The sequence below is a fragment of the Tachysurus vachellii genome, chromosome 3 (assembly GCF_030014155.1).
Source record: "Tachysurus vachellii isolate PV-2020 chromosome 3, HZAU_Pvac_v1, whole genome shotgun sequence".
NCBI classification, from domain to species: domain Eukaryota; kingdom Metazoa; phylum Chordata; class Actinopteri; order Siluriformes; family Bagridae; genus Tachysurus; species Tachysurus vachellii.
Window position 1 is genome coordinate 26,202,858 of NC_083462.1, and position 14,727 is coordinate 26,217,584.

Genomic DNA, 14,727 nt, shown 5'->3' on the forward strand with positions numbered 1-14,727 from the left:
CTCTCTTCATGGATTACATATGTTTCCTGTGAGCTGAAAATAAATCCCAATGAAAAGCAAAAGCATCCAACATTGTTAAAGCTCAACAGCCACCTGCATGTGAGAAGTTAGTGACGTACTAAGGTGTAATCCTTGATAGCTGAAAGGGGAGAGGTTTTAGTTCTCTAGTATCTGCAGTAAAGGAAATGCCATCTAAACACAAAACCAGTGTAATACCGCAGTTCAAGTTGTGCTTACGGATAAAGATATCATTACGCCTATTAAATTACTTTTCTCTGAAACGCCTTAGAACAAAAGCTCATAATATACACTGTTTTTTGTTTGTTCTTAAAACTGTGCAAGCTTTCTTTCTTCTTAAACGTACTCTACACCCTGGATTCTGATATTGAACCAAGGGTAAACATTTATGTATGTGAATAAGCTGGTAACTAAATCTTTTGCTAAACCCAAATGCACAAACATGCTCTCCATCAGGAAAAGCTGTTAAAATAGACAGTCTCTGTTAACAGAGCAGTTGCGCTTTCCAAATCTGCTGTAACTAATAATGGACTAGTGCACATCACCCATTGTCACTATAATGTCTTTGTTTTTTTTTTTTTTGTTTTTTTTTTTGAGACATGGAGGTGTCTTTTGCATATGGTCTTTTTCTGTTGTGTTGTGTTTATTTTGATAAGTGGCATAGCTGAGATTTGAAAATGATCTGGGAAATCTCTCAGTAAAATGCATACAGGTTTTGTTCTGTTTGTCCTATTATGTACTTTAATACCAAAATGATGCCAAGGCTTTTGGTAACCCGTGACAGGACACCAAAGTGTGGGATATCAATTTTCACTGCATGAAATAACTGAACTTGTAAACTCACCTGAGGAAAAATGACACCACATATATATTTGTGCTAGAGTAAATTTTATTCACAAAAATAGACATGATTGGTGCTGATTGGTGATGTGCTGTTAGGTTAAGCTGAAAGATGGTTAGAGAAACAGCTGCTACTAGACTGAAGCCAGACTAAATCTGTTGAGAAAAACAACCTGTGTACCCTTATGACATTCAGCATGTTTTTACTATTCATAATCCACACAGATTTCCAAAACAGGCAGCATGTCCCTATACAGCTGCTAGTCTCATTGAAAGACAAGACCTTTAAGAACATTTATGAATATCCCTGGATTCTGAATGTGTAAGAAAACAGAAATGCTGTCTGATTGTACTTTATGCCCTGGAAGACATCCAGCAGGGCAACGACTCTGATGTTTAGGCTGTAAGTGCACTGGGTGAGTAATAGGGCACACAAGGGGAGGTGTTTGTTTCCTCCACCGATGAATATGCCAGCTATTCGTGAATGGATGCCATTTTGCTGCATGCAAATCTTCGTGCTGCCTGCTAGTATCAGCTGAGGTATATTAGTGTTATCCTTGGCACGGACCAAAAGGGAGGTCAGGAGAAAGACATATTGAGAATTCGGAAAGGTCTCACGAACTCTTACGGGATTACCTTACAGACACTTTCCACGGCTGAGATCCAGTGAATGAAGCCATTGTACAGAGGGACTCAACCCAGGAAAGTAAACTTTGTCAGGACCCAGTTCATTAGCACCTAGTTTAGTGTTTGAGGCATGTCATTTAGACAAGGCTTATGGGGAAACCCCGCTCAGACATATAGACATATACCCTGTAAGCTCCAGAAATGGCAAGGGGATTTCCACTGCAAATTGCTCAAGAGCAAATAAAACTTTGCGGATAAATGAAGAATGGCCTAAAATCACTTGGAGGGGCTTCACCCCGATAATAAAATTTCTATATTCTGTAATGACAGAACATTCATAGGACATAATATATTAATGTCATTTTTCAGAAAATATGCATCTTTTAAATATTTCCAGCTCCTATACAAGAAAATTCCAGCTTACTTTCTTTGTCAACAAGACTGGCTTTAACAACCTGTGTTTTATTTCTTAACATTAAAGTATTTGTATCCGTTTTTAAAGCAAGGATACCGTTCTCAGGCTTGGAGTGACGGGAGGAGCAAAAGATGTGCAAAGAGAGAGAAAGAGAGACAGATTGAGTTTTGAAGGAAGGGGAGTGGAGAAAGAGTTGGAAATTAGAGAGTTAAACATGTTTGCACCTGTTTTCCGTCTTCTGAAGAGCAAATGTTTAGGGTTTCCATACTGACTGTTCCATTTAGCTACTTATTTTGATGGGTATTAGTCATTAAATTTGATGAAGCCACATCTGACCGTTTGAGTCCCTATTCATTAATCATCATCCTATATATTTATTGGAGATCAGAATTAATTTGGTTTGAAACTGGTTTAAAAAAATAGCATATAAATTATGTACTGTTGTTTTCTCTCTCTCTGGAAAAATTGTCCGTAGTGTGTGATTGTGTGAGTGAATGAGAGAGTGTGTGTGCCCTGCAATGGGTTGGCACTCCATCCATGGTGTATCCTGCCTTGATGCCCGATGACACCTGAGATAGACACAGGCTCCCCGTGACCCGAGGTAGTTCGGATAAGCGGTAGAAGATGAATGAATGTTTTCTCTCTGAATTCAGTGTATAAATGATTCCTTTCTATCTACATATAAAAAAACAACATAAAAACAGAAGGCTGCTTCGCCACATCTTTTCTTGTTGACTTTGGTACACTGAGCAATGCTGCAGCATTAAATGTTCATGAACTCAGAGCATATGGAGACAATCCATAATATATCATAGTGATATCCATTTAAAAACTAGTAGCTGTACTTTAAATTCTATCCTAAAAGAGCTTGGAATGTTCTATTTTGTAAAAAGTTTACATGAGAATTAAGAACTAGATCCTAACTGACAAATTTCTTATTACAGGTTTAACCTGCAAAGCTAAATGTTTTGGTTTAAGCATGTATAAAAATGTCCTTTTTTCATTGACTTTAAGTTTTCACTTGAAGTTAAATTCAACTTTAAGTTGATATAAACGTCATCCAGCTAATAATATTTCATACTCAGTCTGTCAGGGTGTTTGGGGTAATTGTGCTGTCTGGGGCAACAGACAGCACTATTAAAGCTGAGTATTGTCTGGACAGCTATGGAAGATTTTCATATTTGTTAATCTGATATGTTGCAGTCAAGCATTTACACTAATCCTATTCATTCTTTTTATGTGAAAATTTCAGTCTTTTTTTTTTTATTTTTTTTTTTTTATCCAAAATCAGTTTTAGGGCCACAATGATCTTTAATGTTTAGATAAAAAAATGTTATATCATACAACTTGTTAAGATTCCAGAATTCATGACTTTCATTCATGACTTTTGTAAATATATGTATATAGATATATATTACTCAAAGCTATAAACCTGAGCTAAACCTGGTAGTGACTCATCAGGGGAAAGAAGAGAAGCGTTACATTGGCTGTGTCTGTAGGCAAGGTAAAACCAGCCTTACTCACAAAGAATAGTCATGTAATGTCTAACAGGTTGTTGTATACATGTCTTTCTGTCTGAATGTGTTTCAACTCAGCCTAGGTACCAATTATATGTCTTTTTATAAAGCCATTAAAATCTGCAGCATGTTTTTTCTTACCTACTAATAGACTGCATATGCCATCATCCTAATTCATTCAGATCAGCTCTCAAGCAAGGTGAAATATTTCAGAAACAAATTGCAAGATTTGACTCATTCTGTTTTTTTTTTTTTTTTTTTATGTTGTTATAATGTGCTTGTTTTTAGGAATGTGGCCTTGCTCCTCACTGGTCAGACAAAAGTGCCATGTTGAGCAAAACCTCCTCTCACTTTGTATGGCTTGTGTGGGTCGGCCTATTTGTACACTCTTAAACAAATGAGAGGCACAGCTGTGCAGGCCTGGTCTATCTGTGTTGGCTTTCAACGATAAAAATATGCTCTGGTAAAAACCGCTCCAGAAATATGAGGCTTTTTCCCTGACTCTGAGAAGCACACAGTATTTATAATCAACTGCTTCTCCTCTTTAGCCCTGGAGAGATGAGAGAGAGAGAGAGAGAGAGAGAGAGAGAGAGAGACCACCTATGCAGATGTTTTCCAGACATGGAACAGTCTTCATGCCAATACGCACCTGTTGAATTGCAGATGTTTTGTTTGTTTTGTTTTTTTCACACATGCATATATAATTAGGAAATTGTGCAAGTCGTTTCTTGGAAACAGCATAAATAACAGTGCAGGGCATTAACCATAATAAACTGAAACATGTTCAAACGTGGGAGTCTGTGCACATAGGTTATGTCACCTTATTATAAATAGCTTATGATATGTGACAAGCTTTGTGATTTTTTTTTTTACCCAAGTCTTTTAAGAGAACTAAATTGAACGGACGTCACAGAAGTGACATTTTGTGGTGTGACACTCTTCATGGTATTTTCATGATGCCGTCATGAATCAGACCAGGAGGGCGTTGTAGGGTGTTGACTGAGGTGTTCCCCGAGTTTTAGTCAGAATTTCCAGGTTTATGGCACATCTTTCAACAAGCAAGCACAGCAAGCTTTGAGTCCAGGTTTATGTACCAGGTCTGATACACAGGTTTACATCAACTCAGTGTCAGAAAGCTGCCTCTGTGATGGCCAGCTGGAATAAAACTCCTCTAATTACATGGAAAAGTTGGCCACTGACCGACAGCAAACAAACAAAATCACTCTCACCTGTCACATGGCTTGCGGGACCTACATTGGGATTGGAAAATACTACAATATTAGAAATAAATTATTTATTTATTTATAATTTAAAAAATTATTTTACAACAAATAAATTTTATTTATTCTGTTGCCCTTATTGTATTATGTCATAGTTGTGACTTTTTATTCCACAATCCTTTTGAACAAATAAAGAAAGTAATGATTCGTGTTGTATTAAAAACGTGTCTTTGGCAATTGTTCCAGCTACAGAACTTACATTAATTCACTTGTTCTAATACATTATCATAGTATCGGCTAACTAGGCAGGGACTTGGTGGTGATAAAAATAGGATTATTATGTATTTGATTTTTTAAATACAAAATGCTGCATTTGTTCTTATTACTTTTAAAATAAAGAGATTATTGAGTGACTAACTTGTTTTGCAAACATTCAACAACTTTAAACATACAAAGTAGGATGTGTCATTTGTTAATAAAAGGTTGTAATAGTTGGCAAGATGCTGTGGTACAAAGGGAAATAAACACTTCAGGACAGTTATTGGGAAAAAAAACTACAATGTGGTAATGACTCAACACGTAGCATTGCACCATGTGGCTTTTTTTTCTTACATAACAACTTTGTTTTGTTTTTTTTTTAAATGATACCTATGCCATATACCAATATTGATAGATTGATAAGCTGTACCATTTAGTTGCACTATAGTTAGATTAAGCTGTTCTTGATAAATCTTTGTTTACTGTGCACTGTGCTATTGTTTGGACCTCTTCGGTGACCTGTTGAATATTTACTAAAGGCTTGTATAATGTTGGGCTAATATATGAGGCACCATTACACACTCATGTGTGGGTTAATGCAAGCAAATCTACCTGAAATTTTCAAAAGCTTGATAATCCACATTCTTAAATCTCATTTCAATCACTCTATTTGGGAAGAGAATAAAAGTGTTTTTCTGGATAACATCAATTCTCCTGTTTATGAACAAGTTTTCCTACCTAATTTTCTATGTAGCATGTAGTTATTCAGCCAAGATTGAGGATTGAAGCATATTAATATCACAAATAAGTCAAAGGTTACATCATTGCAGTAAAATGTCAGATACAGCACAAAATGAGTATCATTGCTAAAGACCTCTGTGTTGCAGTGCACTTTCAAACTGCATGGGGATCCATGGGCCATGTAGCAAATATTTAGCTTGGATGAAAAAACTAAATTATATTGGCAATGAGTGCATGAAAACACAGCAACCTCTGGAACCTCAAGTAAAGTGAAAAGAGGCTTAAATCCATGTGCTACTGGTTTTCATTCTGAAAAAAAAAAAGTCATCCATGCAAATATAGTTTAATTATATCTATAGTCACGGTACAGTTTAGTAGAAAAAAAAAACAATGAGTTTGTATGATTTTACTGACCATTGGTGCAGAGCATGTAGATGAAGAGGTAAGAGAGCTTGAAAGAAAAGGACTAAAGCACATTTGCATCACTCTTATTAGGTAACGAGGAATCAAGAACTGCCGTCGCTATCAACAGTTAATAGAACAGCATTGTGGTTACTGTAACAAAAGTGAAAATAAACCAACATTTTGATGAAAGATAGAAACTCTCAGCTATTTGTGGACTACTGAAACCATTTACCAACGCATGATGAAATAAAACATGAAATGTGAAATATCTGCAAGCAATGAGTATACACCATGATTTGGTTATCTAATATGAAGTGTCACTAATTCTGATTTATTATTTACATCATAGTTCTCTTGGGCCATTCAGTTGCTGTTCATGCTTTATTTGCATAAATGAAGCACATAAGTAAAAATGGCAATTCTTACAATAGCCATACATTCCAACATGACTAGCTGCATAGCAACACAGTGTTGGAGTTTGCTTTTGTTTGCTCACAGCTGAAGTTCTGAAGAAAGGGAGGAACATCAGGAATAGGCCAGCCCTGACAATTCCACACAAAGGGAGCACTGTTGCTTAACAGTGTCCGGTCTGTTTCAGTGAAGTTTGCACTGTTCCAGAGGCGCATTTCATGGAACAGTAAGCAAGCACGGCCAAAAACAGGCCCATTGACCAGAGTGATACCACACTGAGCAGGGCCAAACTAGGGCCTGGTTCTCCTCCGCCTGCTAGGTTCAGAGGTCTCTCATTGCCCAACAAGCTTGCAGTGTTTTGCAGGTGCTCATCCACAAAGTCACATGCTTGATGCTGTGAGGACAAGACCAGGAGAGGCAATCGAGTGTGGGAACAAAGGCGCTTGCTGTGACTAAGAATCAGCTGCAGGTGTTGCACTAAAGATGAATACAATTTCTATTAAATCAAGAGTCATGTGAGGTTTATTATATAGGATAGTTCTTCTTAGAAAGCAGTTGTATTATGACCTCTTGTTGTTTTCAATTGGAATATCAAGGAACAGCAGGTTCCTGGAAAAATCCAGGCCTACTTGCTTTTTCTTTCATCTTTCGTCTTTTAATATAGTGTGAACAGTAAATCCTAGAAATGAAGTGGATATATCCACATCAGTGGGTGTGAAAACTAAGCTTTTTACATGTAAAGGGAAAGGGAAATTCCTATTTAATGGCTAACTCCTGACCTCAAGCATACTCAACAGCTAAATTATGGGAACATGTGAAATTTTGTTTCATTATACTAAATATGTTGCCATTATCTTAAAGCAACAAAGTGTAGTTTGGTTAAAGGTTTCCACAATACATGACTAATTTATTTGAGGGTATTTTTTTCCAATGCTGTCTTTTGCCAGAGAGGCTTTTCCAGAAGGAAGTGGGGTGATGTCATTACGGGGCCTTCTATTAGCTATAGAGAGGAACGAGCATGAAGGCCAGACTATGCCACATCACTCACTCTGCTTCTGATAGGCTGTTTTCAAACCCATAATCACAGAGCAACAACTTGGTATTAAAATACTCTGCAGCCACACATGCCTGACATCAGACTTATAAACATTAACAAAGACAGTAACCGGTCAGCTTCACAATCTTAAAATGCCCATTCTGACTGAGTGGGTTGATTTAAAATTAAAATGGTATCCAAGTTTCCCTCCCCTTATCATTTGCACATTTACACAGTTATGAAATACAGGAAACAGCCACAGTGGCAATCACGCATCACGGAGGATTTTCCCCCCTGTGATGAACAGGACCTTATTATGTTGGTATTTTATGAGGTGGGATACTTTTTCAAACAAAAATAATCTCAAGCTTTTCAAAAGACATTTTTAAAGCCTAATGTATCCTGTGCACAAGCCTTTGAAACCTCTCAGAACAGAGGTCTACCTCAGAATTTAATTTTGGCTAAACCACAAAATGAAAACAACACAGGGGATTATGCACACATACTGATATATTTAGCTCTGCTGAAGTATATCTACTCCCTAGCTGCCAATATCTCAAGAAGATGACATGTCCGGTTCACAGAATCAATCAAGTCTGATGAACTTTGAGAACAAACAGTGCCTTGTTTCCCCTAGCTTAGTGACAGGGCTGTACTCTGAGTGCTGGCAGGACGGGGCTGAATGACCTCATGGCAGCACCTGCACTCCAACGCACAGCCTTAAAGAAAATGCCACGGTCTGTATTGGCCCCTGACCTTTTTGTAGTTAACATAAACTCATTATGCACTCTCGGCCCTGGGGAGGCTTCATCCAGGCTCCGAAAGGGAAAGCATTGGCGTCACAATGGCCTAACCAGTGCCTAGCACATCCATCTGGAGCACATAATTGGGTGCTGTCCTCCAAAATCCACAACTCATTATCTCACATTTTCAAACGTTTGTTGCCGCAAGTCTGGCCCCGTGCTAACGCAGTGATGTTGCAGAAGTCTATCTGTTGGATATTTAGGAAATATTAACGCGGAGTGCTCAGTCTTACTTTGCCTGCATCGCAAACAAAGAATACCCTTGTCCACTGTCACTTATCAGCAATTACAGCACATCAAAATAGCTTTTTCTGTACTGCCACAAAGTGTTAATGGGCCCAAGGTTAGGTGTGAGGATCCATACACACAGAAGAGAGGTCAGAGGTTAATAGGGCCCTGTAATGTGGCAGATGAAATTTCGGCAAGCTTTCTTCACTGGAGGATAAGAGAACAAAGAACACACAATGCGGTACAATTAAGCAGACAGCCACCAGGTCCAGTTTCTGCAAGATGAAAGTAGAGGAACTCTAGAGCAAGTGATGAGGTGAATAAGGTTTTTCTGTTTGATCTGGTCATATTTGCAGGGAACAGAACAGAGAATAAAATGTTGGTCTTCCATAAGGAATATTCCAAGCAATGACTTTAGTCTAATCTCACTGTTGAGATTATTTTATTATATACCTTCACTTTGAAGCAAACCCAGTGAAGGAGAACAGAGCACAGTTTCAGCTTCATAACACAGCTTCATATTAGAAGCTGGCCTAAAGCTCACCTGAAAATGCTCCATGATAAGGTTCCTCTGAGGGTCCTGCTTATAGCTCCTATTTCAAAGCTGTGAAAGACCTAGCAGGAAGATTAATGTGTTTCCATATTCCCTATTGATTTAAGCCCCAACACATTAAGGGAAACCTGGAATCTTTCAGAGATGAAAAGAAAAGTTGGCTATGTTTACGGCTGAACCGGATGCCCACTCTGCATGCAAAATGAATTCTTTATCAGATTGTGAGTAAAGCAGGCCACTAATCATAGGAGAGATTAAATCACTTCTGGTGTGTTCGGTTGTTCAAACTCAATGAATGTGGAACTAGTTGACTGTTAATGCTACATTTGCAAGAAACAGCCACAGATTTTTTTTTTACCCTCTTTAAAACACAGCAGGACGATATTCCTACACTTAAAACAGTTTTCCACATGATGAATTATGTAAAAACATTGATGTATCAGTAGATTATCTGTCTAAACAATATGAGGAGCCCCCCCAAAGAAGAAACTTACATAGGACGTTAGACCTCCCTCAGACTCATCCTATACCCACTATAATCCTGACATACAGGAAGTGATTCAATGCATTACCTAAATAGGATCTGCAACAGCTGTGATTTCAGATTAATAGGAATGGCAAGCGGTCCACAAAAGGAAGTCTATCAATAGGAGGAAGCCTTTCATAAACAGTGAGGAAGTTAAAAGCAAGGTCGCAGAGGTTAATTCCGCTTGGTTCATAAAGAGTTCCAATACTGAAGCGCTTACAGAGGAGACCGGAGTTGAATTTGGATGAAGTTGTCTGTGTGCATTTACTGGCCTTAATGGGCTTGAACAGGTTGATTTTTCTCTTTTGCTCTTCCTGAGTAGAGGTCACCTCTTCAGAGGAAGATGACATGCCTGTTTGTCAGTGTGGATGGGTTCTCCTCCCCAGATCTGAAGTCATGCAAGGAGGTGGAGATGGGTGTATATGCTACATGCAGGACTTTTATTACATCTGTCATCACAAAGCAGTTCCAGTCAAAATGAATTTCTTTTAAATTACAAGGGCAAAAAGTACGTAATGCTCTTAAAAGTAGGTTGTGTGATTTGTTTATGGTGATCCTTTTCACAATTTACTTTCTGTATCTTTAAATGGTTCTTAAAAGAAAGAAAGAAAGAAAGAAAGAAAGAAAGAAAGAAAGAAAGAAAGGAAGAAAAGAAAGACAGAGAGAGAGAAATACACAGTCCATTCAGAACACTGTTCTCAAAGTCATGCCAACACACCTGCTACTATTCACTTTAGAGGAAATGGACACTCGGTGGATGAGAGGCTGCTGGCCAAGGGACAAAACCACCCCAGCTCCAAATTAGAAACAGGAAGACATGTGGGCAACGGTCCGATTAAAACCGTCCTCCCCACATGGAGTCAATATACTCAAGCCCAGCTCCCTCTCTAGAAACCCAAAACCCAACAGAACTATTTTATGTCGTAGTCAACAAATGCTTCGTGTTTGAGCAGTGATGGCACAAGTTGAAGCCAAGATGGTCAGAATTGTTTATAACCACTGCAAATACTCACCGCTGTTATAAATGTCAGTTGTTTACAAGAAGTTCTCAATTGACCTATAGGATTTATGTTCTCTAATGCCATACACAACCGTGTCACTTTGGTCTAAATGTTTGTAGGAATGTAAGTGGACCTTACTTAGAACATGATGTACAATTGCATGAGTTGTGGAAAGTCATGGTACATCCTGCTAAAGAGTTTGTGAGAATCTGCATGAAGAGACCCAGTTTGCTATTTTCACAGGCTGAAACAATAAAATAAAAACTCTGTTTAAATATAGCTAAATATCAGGGGTTTTTTTAATACTAACCCAGGGCTTGTAGGGCAGACATTCCTAATCAGAGCTAAGGTACATGGCATATACTTATTGAACCCAGATGCCCTGTCAGAACATTTTAAGGTTTGTGACCATCTTTCTCAGAACATGGCAGATTCACAGGGACTTGGTTGGTGCTGGATATTGTAATGTAGATGCTCAAAATGGGCAATTACCAAACCATAAAAGCAACTGAGTTGAATGTTTCGGACAAGGAAAGAGAGAGTTGCTGCTAAGCCCTATCCAAACATTTCTGTTCTTTCTGTCAGGTCAGAGTATGGATATGTGATCTTTCAACAGTTCTGTCAAATAGATTTCAGTGTGCAGAATGGCCCAGACACAATTCTAAGTTTCCCACACCAGACTATTAGTGCCGCCCTTGCTGTCAACAGGCGCCCAGCATGGACAAATGGGGCGGAACCAAATGAAAGAGGAGAAATGAAAAAGCGATGCTCCCCATGCTCAGTGGATGAAGTAGAAGGGAAATGAATGTTGAAGTATACCCATTGCCCCCTCATGTTCACCTTTGACCTCTAACTCACTGATACTCTCCTGCTCTTTTAGTGACAGCCATTCTCTGGCATTTCCTGCCTGCTTGCGAACATACCCGTTAAAGTGTCAACTTCATGAACCTGGACATGTCAAGTTTAACTATCATGTGAATTATACAGTCTTTATCAGTGGTCCCCCTAAAAAAAGAAGCACAAAAAGAACCCAAATGTGTGTTATTTAATAAATGGCTCCTTTCAATCCAGAAAAAGGAAGAGAAAATATTGAAAAAGTACATGTCGCTTCCATATGATATTTTCATTTGCCTGTGGGTTTAAAGAACTTCTGCCCTGTCTATTTATTGTTATCTTTGGCGATCTTAAGTTTAAACTTTTCCCACAGCAGAAGTTCTTGATGTATTTTTTGCACCATTCACTGTTAGAACAAAAAAGTCTCACTCTTTCTAACGAGGCAGTCATCCGCTCACTGTAAAGTCAATAAATTCAGCACCAGAATGCAGCAGCACTCTTCGTTATATTTGGGCTGATTGAGGAGGCTGGAGGAGAGTGCTGGCACCCAGCTCAGTTCCCCTATGATGTTATAGCCAGATGTTTGTATTTCATAGGCAGTAGTGGAAAGCTGCCATGACATCACTCAAACGACAACAGGACTCTGGGCCTGGGACAGGAAGTGACTCAGAGGAAGTAAGGTGAGGTTAGGCAGGCAGGTGGCCATCTATCTCTTACCTTGCTCACAAACTCAAGGATATTCACTCATTCTGGCATGAGGCATGGATGAGGCAGGCCCAGACTTATGTAAACACACTTTTAGAGCTGATGTTAGGTAGACCTGAAGAAGGCATTAGAGCTTCTCAGAAATTCCTATTTCTTTTCCCCTCAAGAGCAATCGTTGTTAATGAATTCAACAGATTAACTTTGATACAATTAACAGTCACAGACTGTACTTATTTTAGAATCTAAGAAAGATGAGAAACATGTTGCAGGTTTGCACACACGTCTGTGGTCATTACTATGTTCTTTTTTTTGTTTTGTTTTTTTGTTGGATTTCTGGGCCCAGGACATCCATGGTGACATTTCACCAATGGCATGGCATGCAATATACTTACTCATAAAATAGTGTAGTGAAATGTGACTCCTACTGACAAGCAGTGACGAATGCCATGAATCAGCCAGTGCTGGGATGGCATGTGTCCCTGACTAGCATTGCTGGTTGCTTCATATGAAGCCTGTTAAACTAATGAAAAACTTGTGGGGAGGGAATTAGCACCATACCACCCAAGCAAATAGACCCCCTCCTTAGCAATGCAACTGCCTGCAGCCTCATGCTAATCAATTCTAAGCAGCAGGTTCAAGACCAGGTTTTGCTTCTAGGCCACCAACAGCGAGTGATATGCTCTGTATACAGGATTATTTCGGGACAAACTGTCAACTGAATTGTTTGTTCTAAGCACATTGCTACACTGAGAGAAACCTGACTAAGATATAATCCATATTATATACTCTATATCATTATTTGTTCTATAAAAGATACAGTTTAAATGTAATTATTTATAATTTGATCACATATCAACAAATATGAAAAAAAAACATACTTTCTCCCAGTTGTCTCAAAGCTCCTGTAACAACAAAAAAAAAGCAGACGCTCTTTTTGAGAGATTGGTTAATGCCATCTGCTGGTAGGATCTGTTGCTGGTAGGATCTGTCTACTTATCCCAGTAAGATGAACACATTGCAGGGCAAATTAAAAACCTTGAATCACAAATGGGCTTAGCATTTTTTCATGATTTAAGGATTAGAGTTGGTTGAGTCACATGACTGCAGGTGAGAGAACTAAAGGTCATCAATACATTACTATGAAGGTCGGCTGTTTTCCCAAAAACCATAAACTGGGAAGAAGTGATTCATACCCAAGTCACTTATGACACAGCTAACAACCCAAAAACATCCACAGCTGATTCTCATTTGTTGCCATAGTGTATACATATACACCAAGAACTTTAAAGATGTTATGAAAGGTCTCACATGCCATACCATACCTACTCGTTCATGAGAACCTACATATATTACTAAACCTCTTTTAAAGACACAGAACAGACACAGCAGCTAGACCACCAACTACGTTCAGCACTGCGCTCCAGCTGCCCTGTACGAACAAACAGCCTAAAGACTGTATGCTCTGGCCATCTGTTTGCGCCTTCTTTCAGATTGACTGTCCTAACAGAGACACGCTCCGCACAGCTTTTTACAAGCAAAGTCCAAATTGCTTTCATGCAGCAATCTCACTATGCTGCTATGGTGACCATATACCAGTGGATTTAAGGAAATGAAACCAGACTTGCCTAAATGGGGTCCTTGGGAACATAAGGGATGTGGTTCATTGGGGAGTTAGAAAGGCCTGTGTCCCAACAACACATATTTAGAGGTATGAGTCAAATTGGATTGGCCTGAGATCAAAGCAAACATTGCATTTGACCACGAGGGCCTGGGAGAGTGCTCTGACTCACCTCCAATGAGGCACCTGCTCTGTGGGTGTAGGAGTGTGTGTGTTTGCGTGTCTGCATGTGGAAGACAAAATTACTCCTCGCTATTCTGAGTGGATGCCATGGTGATTAGTGTAAACAACTGTTTTATAGAAAGGTAAAAGAGCTCCAATCACTAGACTGTAAAATGTGAAAGGTTAAAAATCTGGTATATGGAGATTTATTCAGTTGTCATAAAGTTTTTATTATGATTAATGGAAGTTTCTGTTATATGCAGGTCATCTGTCATCAGAACATAATCATCTATCAAACAGCTTCCAGTTTAGAATATGCAGCAGGTGAGTTGAGATTTTCCAATTGTAGTGTACAAGATTTTATCCAAAGTCAAAAGACACTTTGACTCTGTCTGCCCCCAGCTAGTAGCAATGAATTTGTCATTGGGTATTTTTGTTAAGTGAACTCTTGATGAGAGGATAATCTGCTGTTCCAGAGGGAGAAGTGGAAAAACACAAACAAACATTGGACTTCATAAATAATACTGAATCATTTCTTAACATTTCCTCCAGTCTGTGGACTTACCCCCTTCCATCAATCACCCACACACTTACACAAACCATAAAACTAATAATTTAATAAAATAATGGGTGGTTCAAACGGATATAAGAATTAGAACCTTTGCTTCTATGTCTTTTGGTCATTCTGGAAAAGTAATTTGTGTGTTTTCCTCTCTTACCAAAATGTGGATACGAGGCTTTTTGATGTGTTTTGAGCTACTTCACAGATGCCGCATTTCCAAGTATGCTGGACGTCATCAGACGGATGC